We start from the raw sequence: 18520 nt of genomic DNA, 5'->3' as shown, positions 1-18520 counted from the left end.
GTGCTAAAATAAAGCAATTTAATCACGTGGAAATTCTTTCCATGATTTTATGATGTTCATTTAAAGAGTTATTTTTTTTGAGTGTGACTGACCTATGCCACTATTGTGGGAACCACGATGGTGACACCGAATAGGTAAATGCTTATGTTTTACATGTCCATAGCCCATTCAGCTTAAAAAGATGATTAAAAAAAATAACGAAACAAAAATATAATTTTAAAAATGTCACAGACCATGTGAATACATCATCTGACTTATTGTAGTTGTAATGAATGGTGGACTGCTTTATGATCTGAGTATTTTGCAAAATTGTTATTTAAATACTTATTTGTATAACACTATTAACATAATACTTGTGTTTCCTTGTTTTGTCTAATTCAAATTGGCTGTGACATTTGCCCACGGTGGTACCACAGGGGCTGTGCAAAGAAGCCCCGCAAGAGCAAAGAAAACAAATTTGTCTGTGAAGCATGCTGGTCAGATTGTTAGGTTCTCTGGCAGTTTTTCTAAGGCTTTGAAATGTGTGTGTTTTGTATCGTTGTCTCCAATAATATTAATTAGTTGTTTGTTTATTTATTTATTCATTCATTCATTTATGTTTGTGTTGCTGTGTGTGCTTCTGTATTGTTAAGAACATTAAAATTAATCTTTGATTTGAATTAGTTTGTAGGATTATTCAATTATTTTCTGTTTCCTAACATGTTAACATTATAGTTACTGTGGGAAAAGAATTAATATACATGTTGTTTCATGGTTTACTGGTGTTCAGCTTCCGCTATACCCCCTGTTTCTGGTATATTTGTTAGTTTATTTCAATTGGTGGTTTCTTCTTTAATTGGATGTTATTGTTATTGTTTTTTGGTTTTTGTTTCAATTAATAAGTGCTGTATTGGAATGACATTTTTTAAACTTTTGTTTTCTCTTTTGTATTACTTATTGTTCCTAATTTGTTTATGCAGATCTCCTCCCAGCTGTTTCCATTTGGCCATTATCCTTTTTTTGGTGTTATGTTTGAAATTTGACATTTTATGCGCTGTCCAATAAAGGCTTTATTTAAATTTTAAGCAGAATGGGTCACATATGATCCTGAATGATACCAGTCAAGTTTGAAGTAGAAATATTGTTTCAGTGACAAGTTATAGTCCACAATCACTTTTTGGCAACATAAAAATGGCATATTATGGGTATTATTGTTCCTTTAAAGGTTATTCAGCAGTTCTAAGGGACTGATGGAGATATAATATGTCACATATGACCCATCTGAATGACTTCCAGCAAGTCTGAAGCAGAAATATTGTTTCAGTGACAAGTTATAGTCCACAATCACTTTTTGGCAGGCCAAAAATGGCATATTATGGGTATTAATGTTCCTTTAACAGTTATTTAGCATTTCTTAGAGACTGATTGGGATATAATGTGTCACATATGATCCTTCTGAATGATATCAGTCAAGTTTGATGCAGAAATATTGTTTCAGTGACAGGTTATAGGCGGCAATCACTTTTTGGCAGCTTGAAAATGACTATTATCTGTATTAATGTTATTTTAAAAGTTATTCAGCAGTTCTAATGGACTGTTTGGGATATAATACGTAACATGTAGCCCTTCTGTATCATACCCAATAAGTTTGAAGTAGAAATATCGTTTCAGTGACAAGTTATAGGCAGCAATCACTTTTTGGCAGGCTGAAAATGGCATATAATCAATGTTAATGTTCCTTTAAAAGTTATTCAGCATTTCTTAGAGACTGTTTGGGATATGATGTGCCACACATGATCCTTTTGGATGATACCCAACAAGTTTGAAGCAGAAATATTGTTTCAGTGACAAAATATAGGCCACAATCACTTTTTGGCAGGTTGAAAATTGCACATTATGGGTATTAATGTTCCTTTAACAGTTATTCAACAGTCCTTAGAGACTGTTTGAGATATAATGTGTCACATATAACCCTTTTGGATGATACCCAACAAGTTTGAGGCAGAAATATTGTTTCAGTGACAAGATATAGTCCACAATCACTTTTTGGCAGGCTGAAAATGGCATATTATCGGTATTAATGTTATTTTAAAAGTTTTTCAGCAGTTCTAAGGGAATGTTTGGGCTCCTGTGTGTCACATTTAACCCTTCTTGATGATACCCAACAAGTTTGAAGCAGAAACATTGTTTCAGTGACAAGATATAGTCCACAATCACTTTTTAGCAGGCTGAAAATGGCATATTATCAATGTTAATGTTGCTTTAAAGGTTATCCAGCAGTTCTAAGGGACTGTTTGAGATGTAATATTTGACATATGACCCTTCTGAATGACATCCGCCCAGTTTGAAGCAGAAATAGTATTTCAGTGACAAGTTATAGACCACAATCACTTTTTGGCAGGTTGGAAATTGCATATTATCAGATTTATTGTTCCTGTTCAAGTTATTCAGCACCTCTTGGAGAGTTTTGGGGATATAATATATCACATGTAACCCTTCTGGAATATATCCAACAAGTCTGAAGCCAAAATATTGTTTCAGTGACAAGTTATAGGCCACAATCACTTTTTGGTAGCGCTAAAATGCCATTTTCTCAGTCGTTATTCTGAACAAACAAGAAAGAGTCATGGTGATACTGGCACAATAGGTCTTTATTGTTTTAACTACTATTCAACAGTATTATAACAAATATGAACAACGAGAGTAGACATACTAAACCTGTAGGCATTAATTATTCCATCGTGCTGCGGCTAGTCATTCGTGACAGCGCAACACAATGAAGGCAAACTTCTGATAAGCGTCATAATTCGGTTACAAGAAACGTTAAAGTTCCATAAATGCATACCTTTACCTAATAACAAAGGCATAAATGTATTTGGGGTTCCCCCCCACGTTATATCAGTTGCACGGAAGTAGCTGGCAACGCAAGTAATCCGGGCGCTGCAGCTTTAAGCAGCTGCGCGCGCTCCCGCGGACGGCACTTTCTGGCAGACAATCACGTTTTGGCACAACACCGGCACTCGCAGAAACACATATACACACACACACACACACACACACACACACCCCTCCGCAAACAGGGAGAAGAGGGACAGCAACACCAAATATACATACAATAATAATATTATCCGACCCAGGACCTTGACAGTTTTGGAAACTCGCTAGACAGTTTTCCACCAGCGATAAAGATGTTTCTTCTAAAAAACTGTTCCACTATTTTATATTCAGGAAAACAAATGCAGAACGACTTCTCCATCACATGCGGTCAACATTGTGCATTTTTTTTATATCATATACAAAATGGTGTATCTTATTCACATTTGCTTAACATGTATGGTACTGATTTAATTTGTAATGATGCTATGGTGTGTCGTTTTGTCAACAACATACAGCCTGTTGCTGTATGCAGCGATTATGCGTGCGTGCGACGCGGATACTGATATGTACTAGTGAGAATAATAACAACAACATGAGAGCATAATTTAATCGAGTCAATGGTATTTATTATCAATTTTCACGTATATTATAGATTCACATCATACTTTGTTTTAACAGTAATAAAAGACAAAATACTTAACAGTAATAAAAAAAAGAACATTTAACAGTAATGCAAGAACAAACATTAAGCCATAATAAAGACATAATATATTTAACAGTAATAAAGTAAAAAAAATATTAACAGTAATAAACGAAAACAAAACAGTTTAGCGGTGTCATGGGGCGGCTGTGTGAAGGCCATAGAGGACCCAAATGCATGGCTCTAGACACACGGGGGTGAACTCAAAGGCAGGTCTTTATTAACAGGAACATAAGAAGACATACAAAACTATACTGGGAGAAACTAAAGCTGAGGCACTGGGAAGACACGGGAAATGCACACAACCTAGAGGGACGATGCAACACGGAACAAAGGGACACTCTGACATAAATACACAGAAGGTAATGAGGGAAGTGGGAACACACGGGGAACACAGCTGAGGACAATTACTCATGACCGAGCGGGGAGGACACGAAACTGAAAATACTGACACCGAGATGTGGACCTTAAACACAACACAGTACACAGAGATGAGCACAGACAGAGAGAGGCAGAGAACAAGGATGAATACACGAGGGGATGAGGAGAACACAGAACACAAAGGACGGGAACACGGTACCAGAACAAACACCACAATAAAAGCATGGACACGGGGGGAATCCAAATACCAAACCAAACAATCCAATGAACATAAGGAACAAAATACAAAACCACAGGAAAACTGAGAACACTGGGTCAAAATGACCCAGGACCATGACAAGCGGCAATAATTGAAAAAACATTACAGTAGAAAAACAACCAGCAAATATTTTTATTTATTTTATTTTAATTTGTTTTTTTTATTCTTTATTTTTTTTAATGTACTATGTTGCAGTGGTCCACCAGGGGTGTTCTTTTTTGGCTTTTGTTTTAAAAAACCAAGGCTCTTCCGGCAGTGTGTGATCAGTTTTATACATGGCGAGGGTCTTACGTATGCCGGTGTTGGATATGGCTGATAACGGTATGTTTAAATCTGAAACAGCCTTTAAAAACTCTGTCCAGCCGATGGGTCTCAAACCCTCAGAAGGTGTGTGCTTGGTTGTGACGGCTTTAATCAGGTCATAAATGTGTGAACCCAGGATGGTGTGTTTATCAACAACAATTTCGCCTTTGTCATTGTAAGGAATCAAGTCTGGCGAAAGGCTCAGTGCTGATAGAATAAGTTCTGCATTCCTCCTACTCCTTTTATGTGTGTCAAAACATTCTCCGCAACAAAATCCCTCACCCCTACATCACCATAAACAGGCGATGTGTCCGCCGGCTGGGGTTGCACATCCCTGTTAAATTGTTCAGATAGGGATAAAGACAATACATTCTTTTCACAAGCACCTTGTCTCACAAGCATGAGGTATCTTTGGAGAATGTCGCCGTATTTTTTAGCTGTCTCATACACATCTGTGCTGGGTTCTTGTAACACTTGAAGCATCTCCTTGTCCAACTCGTTCTGAGCCTGTTGTCTGATGCTGCCTGTGTATTGCTGCTTCTGCTGCTTTAATAAGTCCAACTGGTGTTGGGCCACCAAAAACATCTTTTGCACATGTTCCATTTTCACCTGTATGCTATCAGACTGGTTGCGAAAGGGATTGCAGCCCCTAATAATGGCAGTAAAAATCCGCCAGATTGGTTGATTGTCTTTCTCCTTTTTAAAATTTTGATCTTTTTGTCAGCAATTAGTCTGATTGTACTGCTGATTAGTCAGTGGAATGTTCCCTTGCAATATGTTAAAGGTTATGATTACGTGACAACTTTTGGGTTTAGGGCGTTCAGTATTACGCCTTTACATTTAACCCGTGTCTTGCCCAGCGATGTGTGATACACGTAGCATTTTGGTCCACCAGAAACAAATTCCACAATGTAATCCCCCACACCACCCTCTCCAGAATCTAATTCGCTGGTGTGAAGATCCCCCAGAAACGGCCCTAGAGGAGGCATCCAGTCGCCAGGGCGTGCCGTGAAAATGACGCTGTTTGTATCACAATACAGCACGCGCTGCTGCAAATTGTCTAATAAATCATACAGCATGAGTCTGGAGTGTGCAGTGGTTATGGCCCCCACAAAGACATTAACGTCCTTCACACGGGAAGCTCTACCATCAGTGTGGCACCATTGCACCTTTGCGACGTCATCAGAGATTAAACAAAACTTACGCACGTCGTACTGGTCGCTAAACATTAGCTGGCTAAATCTGGAAGGGTCTGTAATTAACTCGGATGATGCCGTGTTTGAGCTTTTTCAAGCTCAAATGAGACCCAAGTGCCTTTCAACACTCTCTCACTGTCACTGTGCCTGCATGCTGTGTGCTGGTTCTGGTCTTCAGCACACGTGCTGCAGAGTGGAAACATCAGTTTGCCGTGGCACCTGTAGGGGAGGACGGGGTGAAAAAGACCTCTCGGCGGGAGTACTGAGCATTTAACAAAGCCGAAATAATTTTCTAAACTGTCAAAGTTGCTCTAAATGATTTGAGGGTGTCCTACAGGATAGTCTTTTTAAGACTGCAATGTGGGATAGAGGCTGGTGAAGTCGTAGTAAAATATTTTTTCATCACATGCAGTCTTGTGGTACAGTTTTAGAGCATTTGTGCGAACGCCGAAAAGGGCGTCTCGGGGGTTCAGACATTCTGGCTTTCTGTATGTGCGCATGAAAGCCACAACTGCGGGGTCTGTCTGCTTCAAGGCAGCCCATTCCCATTCCCACATCACTATCATGCTCAAACTGTGTTGTGATCTCAATGCATCCACTTTGTCATAAAACATGCAATGCAGCAGTCCATAGGATGCTTTGCTGACAGGATTAACTTCACTCTCAGGGTAGCATTTAACATAGCCATGGTGAAAACATCCAGCAAATTCATAAGCTGTATTACTTTTGGGGTCAAAACAGTCCATATAATACGGCCCAACCCGCTGTTCACCACCTCTGCAAGCATGTTTTACCACTGTGTTGGTGGTGTGGGACACGTATTGAAGCCATTCAATAGAGACGTTAGATAACGTCTTATTCTGCACGACAAATACCCCGTCATACGTGAGAGCGAGTGTGTCTCTAGGCAGAAACAGCGTTTTATACACACCCATACTAAATGCAGCCAAGGTGGTATACATTAATGGATCAATTTGTGTACAACCCAGTAGAGTGTCACGATATAGGTTGCTGGCTTTATGCAGGACATCAGCTTTAGAAGGAGTCCAAGTATCGTCCAACTCATTATCCCTAGTATTAAATCTGTGTGGGAAATGGCGTCAGTAATGCTGCACGAACGCCTCCACACATTTTAATGTATTATATGTGAACTTATTGCCCTTCAGATCAGACACACACACAAAGTTAGCCTCATGTTTACCGTTGTGATACTGTGTCTCAAACAGGCTGTGTGAAACGGCGTCGCCGGCTAATTTAGGTTCGCGGCAGTGCTTGCATCTAGGCTGCGCACATCGGTGTGGTGACTTCTTGGATTCTCTATATGTGATGCCGCAGTGCATGCAATGCTTCATATTATCACATGGAACCATGTTGTGTTTTATTTCTGGTAATTTGTGTTGTTGGTAACAATGTTGTGATTTGCAGATGTGGTTATAGTCACTGCATTTCACTGTGGGCCCTCTGTGGTGTTGACACAGTGTGAAACGTGTTACATCTATATTTACAACTGTGGTATAATGGGGCACTATATGTACTGTAACAGAAATTACACACATAGGCTGCCCTGAGAAAAGTAGTTGGGTTTAAAATCAGGTGGTAATGTTGATTATGGAGATACATCATCAACGTGTTTGTGTCTGGCTCATCATGTGTGAAAAAACATTGCAGGCGTTTACGCCCTGCTGTGTGATAATAGATTACAATCTTAATGTTTAAGTGCTTCTCAAATTTGCCGACATCAGAGAATGACACTTGCTGTGTGTCGCATAGACCTACTTCAGCATGCATCCGTTTAGCCATAGTAAGTTTTTCATGCCCAGGGGATGATGACTTTAATGAATGCACTATGCATAGGGAGAAGCACAAATTGTTGTGTGTGTTGTTTGGTGTGTACAAATCTTTACCTGTCTTTGAGAGAATCTCATCATAAGGGATGTTCGCCAGTCTTAAGCTAGCACTGCCACCACCACTACTGTTCTGCGCTACCGTGACAATAAACTAATTCATCATCACCAATAGATTCATCATTACTCTACATAACTTGAGCTATTTGATCGAAATCATACCGATCGTCAGCATTTAAAACAGCCTGAAAATCAGAAGCCAACGAGGGGCCTCGCAGGACCACATTTAGAATGCTGCCCTGCTGAGATCCAGCCACTGCCCTATATATCACATTGGCTAACCACTCGCGCCAGCACTTGTTCTAGATCATCAAGACTTATGCCCCTAAAATCAAGGCACTTACGCAATTCTCGAGCATTTAAATGAGGTATCTCTCTAATGCAGGGCTGTGTGAGACTGCCAGACCCTGACTGCACAATGGGCTCGACTACTGCAGCCCCTGTTTGTGAGAAATTTGCAATGTTTGAGGAGGTGGGTGGTGACGTAGCAGCGGCACCCGGACACGCTTGTATGGCAGGTGCACACCCACAAGCAGGTGTGGCAGAAGTATTGGTAGAAGCAGTAACGGGCTCAATAGCGACAGCAGCAGAAGTAACCCCACTAGCGTGGGCATTGGTCGCAATATCCGCAGCAGCTATACAATCAGCATCACTAACAACAATAGCCCAGCAGCAGCCGTAGGAACAGACACATAAGGATGTGCATCAGATGTTGCGGAAGACACACTACTAATTCTTGCAAGCAGAATGTCACATAATTTGTTCAGACCACTGGTTAAAAGCCTCCAAGTCAAGCCATCTAGCAGGAGTGGAGGTACCATTATTATGTTTAAATAATTTATTAGGAGGGTCCATGGTCTGGATTTTAAAAGTCCGGGTTTTAAAATTCTGGTGCAAATGATGTCTAATACAGTACAGGTATTGTTTACGACTTCGGTAATCCTAGTTGGAGCAGCGGCTATTTCTTGCATGTGTCCTTGTGTGGCTTGCTGGTGTTGATTGAGTTTAGCTTCAATCAAACATAATTGATCAACTATTGAAGCTGTATGACTACGGCAAATGCTACGGCAAGGGGGAGCCAGGACGCCAGGTCAGGGGGGAGATATCATCACCTCCACCCGAGATTGGGTACCAAGCCCCGAGTGCAATAAGAGAAGGATCGTTGAGTGCAAGAGGAACTGACCTGAAAGATAGGATCATGGCCAAGCTTGAAACCTCGACCCCTCATAGCCGGTTACCAAGATTACGTGAAATACCCTCAGAAGGTCTGCTAGATGATGTTAATGCAGCACTAGGGACGATACCTACAGCCACAATTACCAACACTAACAAGCTGATCTACAATACGGCAGCAGTGATCAGTGAGATGATTGGCTACAAGTTGAACAGCCACAAGGGGCAGTACCCTCCATGGAGAAGGAGGCTAGAGGCTAAAATCAAGGTAGCACAGAGGGAGGTCCACCAACTATCGGAGTTGCAGAAAGGCAGAATGAAGAAGGTGCCTAAGAAGTACAGGAAGCTGTCCATATCTGAGGCCTTGGAAACTGCCAAGCAATGACTCACAGCCTTGGCCAGCCGCTTGAAGAGGTACACCAGAGAGATAGAAGGCAGGAGAATAAACCAGCTGTTCTCCAGGGAACCAGCCAAGGTGTACTCTCAGTGGCAGGGGAACAATATGAGAACAGCACCACCAAGGCTGGAGACAGAACAATACTGGAAGAGCATATGGGAGAAGGACACAACCCATAACAGTAATGCTCAGTGGCTAGTGGATCTGAGGGTAGACCACAGCGACCTACCTGAACAGGGTCCAGTAACCATCACAGTGGTAGATATCCAAGAAAGGGTCTCCAGTATGAAGAGTTGGACAGCACCAGGCCCTGATATGGTTCATGCCTACTGGCTGAAGAAGCTGACTGCACTCCACGAGCGCCTGGCAGCACAAATGAACCAGCTGCTAGTTGACGAGAGACACCCAGAATGGCTAACCGAAGGCCGGACAGTCCTGATTCTCAAGGACCCCCAGAAGGGACCGGTCCCCTCCAACTACTGACCAATAACCTGCCTCAGCACTACATGGAAGCTCCTGTCAGGCATCACAGCGGCTAAGATGCACAGGCACAATACATGAGCGGAGCACAGAAAGGTATGGGCAAGAATACCAGAGGCGCAAAACACCAGCTACTGGTAGACCGAGCATTCAGCCGAGACTACAAGACCAGACTGACCAACCTGTGCACTGCCTGGATTGATTACAAGAAGGCCTATGGCTCAATGCCCCACACCTGGATCCTGGAATGCCTAGAATTGTACAAGATCAACAGGACCCTGAGAGCCTTCATCGGGAACTCAATGGGTATGTGGCGTACAACACTAGAGGCCAACTCCAAGCCCATAGCACAAGTCACCATCAAGTGCGGGATCTACCAAGGAGATACCCTGTCCCCACTGTTGTTCTGCATAGGCCTTAACCCCCTTAGTGCGATCATTGACAAGACTGGCTACGAATACCGACTACGGTACATGGGTGACATCAAGCTGTATGCAAAGAGTGAACGAGATATCGATTCACTGATCCACACCACCAGGATATACAGCAATGACATTGGAATGCCGTTCGGACTGAAGAAGTGTAGTCGGATGGTAACAAAGAGAGGGAAGGTAGTCAGAACTGAGGGGATCGAACTACCAGAAGGCAACATTGCAGACATACAGGACAGTTACAAGTACCTGGGGATCCCGCAAGCGAATGGGAACCATGAAGAGGCCGCTAGGAAAGCTGCAACCACCAAATACCTGCAGAGGGTCAGGCAAGTTCTGAGGAGTCAGCTGAATGGTAAGAACAAGATCCGGGCTTTCAACACCTACACCCTGCCCGTGATCAGGTACCCTGCTGGGGTAATAGGCTGGCCAAAGGAGGAGATAGAAGCCACTGACATAAAGACAAGAAAGCTCCTTACCATGCATGCATTTTTTTTCCTGCTCTTGCTCTTGACGAAGGCAGCCGCACTTTTCTCCTCTCCTCTTCTCCCTTAGCTTCCCTGCCTAGCCTCTTATGTCCTTGTCTAGTCTCGTGTTTTTTGTATTACTTTTCCCTGGAACACTCTCTCACAGTCTGTTCTCTAAAACCTAAAAAAGGAATTATGGATTTGATCAACTGGTCCCTAAATGCAATTGACACCCCTTTCTCAACGAGAAGTTTGGGCTTGGGTGAGCCTGAGTGCTGAAGATATCCACCTATTCCACTACCATGGTAACAGGGTTCTTGCTAATCAGAGCTGGCTTGGCCCTGACTTATCGAAGAATTAAGAAAGCGGAACCGGCTGTTCAAACCCCACAAGGCTGCCCGCTGGGATTGAAACGATGGGAAGAGGCGTGAGTTTCTCAAAATGGGCTCACTGAGTGCAGCACGGATAAGATCTTGGAGAGGCTTACGGCTGCCGTGAATACTCAGAATAAGACCTCTGAGTGCAGACTGGATTACACCTTGGAGGGGCTCGCTCGGAATAACATCTCTGAGTGCAAATTGGATTACATCTTGGGGAGGTTCACTGTGGTCGTGAGTTCTCAGAATCGGCTCTCTAAGCACAAGAATGACAACATCACAGAGCGCAAGTTTGATAACATCATGGCGAAGCTCGCGGCTCTACAACGGGAGATTGAGAGACCAGTGTTGGACTGTTAGAACTGCTTTGAAATTCATATGAGCTGTTTGCACTAAAGTAAAAAGCACCATCACTTCATGCGGATACCCTTTCGGCGCCAGCTGCGGTCGCAAGGTTTTAGCCGAACAAAAACACCCTGATAACGACTGTGTTTAGACTGTTCCTTCCCATTCAATGCAAGGCCACCTGGGTTGGCTGGAAGACTGTTTACTTAGCCTAGCAGGGCGAAGGACACTGTCTCAGCTGAACTCTGGACACGCACACACATACATATACACTGATATGCACACACCCTTTCCAAACGCCTTCGATGCTTGTTCCCTCCTGCGAACACGGCGGGTCTGAGCCCGCGCTGGAATGGTAGCGCTGGGCAGGATGGCTGCTGTGTTTGCTTTGGATTACTCCTCACCCCCCCACCCGACCCCGTGGCTTGTCACATGTTCCATAATGTTGTGCTGTGGACATTTGTGCTTTTTTGTGCAGAGGAGTTTTTTTGTTTCCTGTTCTTATGCTGTCCTCCCAGGAGCCCAGCATGAGTAGAGGTCTCTTTTTTTTCCTCTTGTACTTTCCCATTGTAGTGTATATTTCAGTGGGGGTTTTTTCTGTAACGCTACCAATCTCTGACCTGTATCCCCATGTGATGTCTGTGTTGTGTGTGTGTGTAAGGTCGGGGGGGGGTCCCATTTCACTGCAGGGCAGCCTGCACGTGGCAACTAAAGCCTTGATTGATTGATTGGAGGGTTCACCCCAAGTCCAGCATCCTGAGGTTGTACGCTAAGCGGAAGGAAGGAGGCCGGGGACTGGTGAGTGTCAGCACCACAGTCCAGGATGAGACAAGGAACATCCACGAATACATCACGAAGATGGCCCCAACTGACAGCGTGCTTAGGGAATACCTCAGGCAGTAGAAACCCAAGAAAGAGGAGGAAGGCGAGGAACCATCATGGAAGGACAGGCCCCTGCACGGTATGAACCACCGGCAAATAGCGGAGGTGGAAGTGACGGGAAAAGGTAAGCGACCCATGTTGTAGGTGACGTCAGACGCCGGCGATTTGGCGGGAAAAAAAAGGCGAATGGTAGCGTAGAATTTAAAGTTTCTTTAAACTTCAGTATTGCCAAATAAACTAACCAATTGTCATATAACTAACAACATCTGTCCTATCATCTCTAACACCCTGGAGGACAACGAGGAGAGTTTAGATGCTCTCCAAGATTACATCGACCAGTGCTTCGAAGATTTAGTAATGAAGAAGGCCCAGAGCACATCTTCCCCGGCCAAAGTTGAGACGCCGTCATCTAAAAAATATCGCCTGGCAGACTCCCCCGGCACAACATCGCCTGTCGGCAAAGATATCGTTGACATCCTGGAGTCAATCGATAAGCGATTGTGCAGTTTTGATGCGAGGCTGTCCCTGGTGGAGATCTTACACCAGGAATTTAAATCTCTAAAACAATCGCTGGAGTTCAGCCAGCAGCAAGTGGAAACACTTGCTGCGGAAAACGCCACACTACGGGACTCGGTCAAATCTCTAACCGAAAATGTGACCCAATTAAACATAGAAAATAAAAAAATAAAAGAGACCGTTATGGATTTACAAGCACGTAGCATGAGAGATAATCTAGTGTTTTCTGGTATTCCAGAGTCTGCCGGAGAGGACCCGGAAACGACCGTGAGAAGCTTCATTAAAACCCACCTGAAGCTGCCGGAGGACACGGTGAAAAACATAGGGTTCGAAAGAGTGCATCGCATCGGGGCTCCGAAGATAGGAAGCAGGAGACCACGTCCTATTGTAGCCAAATTCGGCCACTTCAAGCAGAAGGAGCAGGTGAAGAGTCGCGGCAGAGAGCTGAAAGGAACGGATTTCAGCGTGAACGACGCAGGGTCCTCTTCCCAGTCCAACGTAGTTTTATCCAGAAAGACTCCCGAGCTGTCATCGCCGTGGACCGGCTCTACGTGGACGGACAGCTCTACCGCGACCCCGGCACCACTCCATGGCTGTATTGACCGCACACCAGATAAGAATCCGCTACACTATTCTCTTCACTCACGCTCTCTTGTATTAACTTTTGCTTAATTATGTAATATCAGTTTGCTAATTTAGTATAACGTCACCGTCACTCTCCGCCAATGCTTTAATTGGAATGTTTCCGTTTTTATTTCTTTCCGTTTTTATTTCCTTTTTCCTTTTCCTTTTTCTTTGCTTCTCTTTTCTATCACTACGTCGATCACCTGTTTCCCTATCCATCCACAAACGACACTGTCTATTTCTACACGTTTACAGGCAACACATTTACAACAGCCACACAGCGCACACAGATATAGGACACACGCACACATTTGCTCATTTTAGTTATTATGCACACACATAGTCAGACATATGGAGCTTCTCGCCACGCATTTTCTTTTCTTTACTTACAAAAAAAATGTGTTTCCATTTTCTTCACCCATCTAAGCGAGACACACAGTGTACATCATTAGCCACAAACACACAACTATGGGCACGCTAAGATTTGTCACATGGAATGTGCATGGAGCTGGCTCTAGGGAAAAAAGGTTAAAAATACTTAACTTAAAAAATTACAGGCAGACGTTGTTTTATTATAAGAAACCCACATGCCTGTCACAGGTTCGAATGAACTTAAAACACCTGAGTTTCCTAATGTGTTCTCAGCCTGTTATAATTCTAGACAAAGAGGAGTAGCAATTCTAATACATAAAAATATTAATTTCACAGTACGCGATACAGTTATAGATCCAGAGGGCAGATTCCTAATCGTCAAACTATCTATACTTAACCAAAAGCTAGGTATTGTAAGTATATATGGTCCAAATGTTGATGACCCCTCATTCTTCCACGGTTTTTTTAGTACACTCTCCAAACACCTAGATTGCACAATTGTTCTTGGGGAAGACCTCAACCTGGGACTAAATGAAGACATGGATAGGCTCAATACAGCAGGAACTCAGCGTGATTGGCAATCCACAAATATAATCAAACAGTATATGAGCGATTTTGGTCTTTGCGATGCATGGCGCTCCCTTCACCCCAACAGTAAGGAATATTCTTTCTTCTCACTCCTACTCTCGTCTGGAATATTTTCTGGTCAGCAGCTCACTGCTGAGTAACATTTCAGACACTGAGATTCATCCTATGGCTGTCAGCGATCATGCTCCTGTATCTTTAACACTAATACAGAAGAATAGTACTACACCAAGTAAAAACTGGAGATTTAATACATCACTGCTCAAAGACAAAGAGTTTATCAAATACTTTAAAAAAGAATGGACTCTATATTTAGGCATTAATGACATTCCTGGAACATCAGCATCTGTCCTCTGGGAAGCAGGGAAAGCCGTGATGAGAGGTAAAATAATCTTTCTCATCACATAAGAATGAAGAAGAAAAAAAATATTCAGGAACTAGGAAAAAAAACATCAAATTCTTAGAAAAAGCCTATGTGTCACACCAAGATCAAGAAATATTAAAATACACAAGACAAAACTAGAATTAAATGAAATTATTAATAAAAAGACTAAATTCTTAGTACAAAGACTTTGCCTGCAAAATTATGAACACGGTAACAAATCCGGACAATTTCTTGCTAACCAGTTAAAAATCAATAAACAAAAAAACAACTATACGTGCTGTTAAAGATTTATCTAGGAATACAATATATGATCTTAAAAAAATAAACCAAATTTTAGGGATTTCTATGAAACTTTATATACACCACAAATAAACCCATCTAAAAACGAAATTGATCAATTTCTCGACAACATAATTCTTCCAAAATTATTAGACATCCAAGCAATGGCACTGGATTCACCACTGACGCCAGGTGAACTCCAGGAAGCTCTGATAAGTATGCCCAATAATAAGGCTCCAGGTCTAGATGGTTTTCCAACAGATTTTTACAAAGAATTCTGGACAATTCTGGCACCTGTTTTTCACAGGATGTTGCAGGAAATCAAAGAAAATGGTAGACTATCACCCAATATGAACTCTGCAAATATCAGTCTCTTACTAAAACCACGCAAAGACCCTGTATTTCCTTCAAGCTATCGTCCAATATCCCTTATTAATGTAGACCTTAAAATAATCTGCAAAGCTCTCTCAAAAAGATTAGAGAATATAACCCCCCTTTTAATTCATCCTGACCAAACTGGTTTCATAAAAGGTAGGCACTCATCAACAAATACATGTAGATTACTTAATTTAATAGACTACTCATGCAGTAAAAACATTGAAACCATAATATTTTCTTTAGATGCAGAAAAAGCATCTGACAGAGTTAACTGGAAATTTCTATTTGCAACTTTACACAAATTTGGTTTTGGATCATCTTTCATAAACTGGTTAAAATATTATATAACTCCCCAACAGCTTGTGTCAGAACAAATGACCAAACATCCTCCAGCTTCTCTCTCCTGAGGGGCACCAGGCAGGGATGCCCACTCTCCCCTTCACTGTTTGCAATTTTTATTGAGCCACTAGCAGCAGCAATTAGACAGGCTACAACATAAAATGTAAGAATGTAGAAGATAAAATCAGCCTTTATGCGGATGATGTGTTACTTTTTCTCCAAAATTCACAAACCAATCTCTCTGGGGTAATTGCATTGATAAATTATTTCTCAAGTGTCTCAGATTATTCAATTAACTGGTCAAAATCAACAGTTCTTCCGATTAATTGCTCCTTACATAATTCTTCTCCTTCCCCACTGCAATCTGGAAATTGAAAGTTTAGGAGAGACATTAATACCTAAATATTTTATGAATTAACTAAATTAAACCACATCCCACTTTTAAAGACAGTAGAAGGCGATCTGGCTAGATGGAAATCTTTACCCATATCACTCATGGGAAGGGTTGCCGCTATAAAAATGATGGTCTTGCCATAAATTAATTATTTGTTTTCAATGATCCCAAATAAGCCATCACAAGATTGGTTCAGATCTCTAGACTCGTATATTTCTAAATTCCTTTGGAAAGATAAAACCCCACGTATCAGCTTAAAAACACTACAAAAGCCCAAGGATAAAGGAGGATTAGATCTGCCTAACTTTAATCACTATTTTTTAGCCAACAAGCTTCAGTTCATCTCTAGATGGTTTAAACACACCCTCTTAGATGAACCTTGGATAGATGTAGAACAGGCACTATGTAATAACCTAGAAATTTCAGACCTACCATTTATCAGCTCAAACATCAAACGACATGAATGCTTTAAAAGCATCAATATCAGCTCTTCTCTGACAGCATGGTGGGAGTTTCTAAAAATGACAAGAGTCTTCATTAATTCCATGCAAACGTACACCTATCTGGAACAATCCGGACATATTACAAAACAATAATATGATAAACTTTTCAGATTGGAGTGGTAAAGGAATCAAATATGTAGAATATATACTAGAAGGAACAGAATTTATTTCATTTGACAGACTAGTTACACAATATGGGATCAACAAGAAACGATTTTTGGAACATCAACAAATTAAATCCATAGTAAAAAATGAAATTTAATCCCAGTGAAGCTGAATTACAAACACCACTAAGTGTGGTACAATTTTTTAGTCTAAACCCCTCCCAGAATTATTGTCTAAAATATACAGAACACTCTCTAAAATAGATGAATCAATATCCCTTCCTATTGCAAAATGGGAAGCAGATTTATCGATCAGCTTAGACACAAACCTTTGGTGTCAGATATGCTTAAAAACCTTTCAATGGATCAGAAATCCCAGTTTGCAATTAATACAAAACAAAATATTACACAGAGTGCACTATACTGGTCATAGGATGTTCAAGATGGGCTATACGCCTTCCAACAACTGCTCACACTGCACAGCAAATACACCGGACAATTACATCCACGCTCTTTGGTTCTGTCCACCACTTCAGAAATTTTGGCGTGAGATATGTGAAGACTTATCAAAGTGTCTGAAATGTAACATTCCAGCCTCCCCTTTAGTATGCTTGCTGGGCAACTTGGATGAGGTCACTGCAGAAACACAGCCCACGTTGTTTTTACGGCCCTATGCATTGCCAAGAAAATGGTCCTCATTAACTGGAAAAATAAAAATAATCTTAATTCTAACCAATATAAAAACCATCTAATAGATCACATTAGTCTTGATACAGCCTCTGCCATCACATTTGATCAATCCCTTTGGGCTCCTTTGATCGGCTTCATCACCTAGTGGGGGTGGGGGGTCATGGTTTGGTCCTGCCTTCGCGATTGTGGTTGATATGGGGGTAGGGATGGCCTTAGGGCGTCTGGGGAGTCCCTAGGGACGTTTCCCTGGAGGGCGTAACCCGGGGGATGTGGCCATGACCTGGTTAAGGGCTCTGGGGGCTCTTAGATGGTGTTTTCCTTGTGGCTGCGTACAACGGAGATGGGGGAGGGTCTGTGCTGGCGGACGTTGGTTACTGGCCTGGTAGCCTGGCTGCCCCTGGGTGGGTCCGGGATGGGCGTGGAGGCTTGGGGGTCTAGCACTAGGTTTACTAACCTGCGCAAATTTGCGTAACTTCCCTAAACCCAACACCCCCTAGAATTACTGGCTTTTTTATTTTCTGGTGCAAGTCCCGAGGTGTTAATCACCCCTGCTGAGATTTTCACAGGTCGTCAGCTTGTTTCTCCTCCAGCTTTTGTTGTGCAAACCACCCATTATCCTTGAGGCCTGGCACATTTGCATTTGCTCACTCCAAGTCAGGCCAAACCTCTGTGTTACAACTTTCAGAAATGCCTGCCGTATCTATACAAAATATCCCACACATTGACTGACCTGCAAATATAAAAGACACACATTCACACCTCTCTGCTATATTACATATGATATTTATATAAACCCATTTAGAGCGAGGTTCATGTAAATTTACCATTCTCTATTTGTTTATCTTCTGACAACGTAAGATTACAAGTGTGCTCCAAAGCTTCCTTTGCCTGTTAGACCTGGGAATGCTGCAGACCATCAGAGAGTGCACGGTACATCAAGCCCGCAGAACAGAGCCGGACTGGAATTTGTCAGTTCATGAACTGATGGCATTCATTTCAATCCTGTTTGTAAGAGCAATCATGTGTCCTGTTGGTGCCATTGTGGATTGCTGGTCAGAAGGATTTCTGGTGCCAGTAATCAAAGAGACAATGGTCCGAGATAGATTCATTTCAATTATGCAACACCTTCGATTTGATGACAGGGACACGTGGGCAGAACGGGTGAAAACAGACAAATTTGCGGCGATCTCCGACATCTGG

The sequence above is a fragment of the Neolamprologus brichardi genome, unplaced genomic scaffold, assembly GCF_056152115.1.
Source record: "Neolamprologus brichardi isolate AB-2024 unplaced genomic scaffold, ASM5615211v1 NODE_ptg000031l+_length_7269946_cov_1, whole genome shotgun sequence".
Lineage (NCBI taxonomy): Eukaryota > Metazoa > Chordata > Actinopteri > Cichliformes > Cichlidae > Neolamprologus > Neolamprologus brichardi.
Note: the sequence above shows the minus strand (reverse complement) of the source record.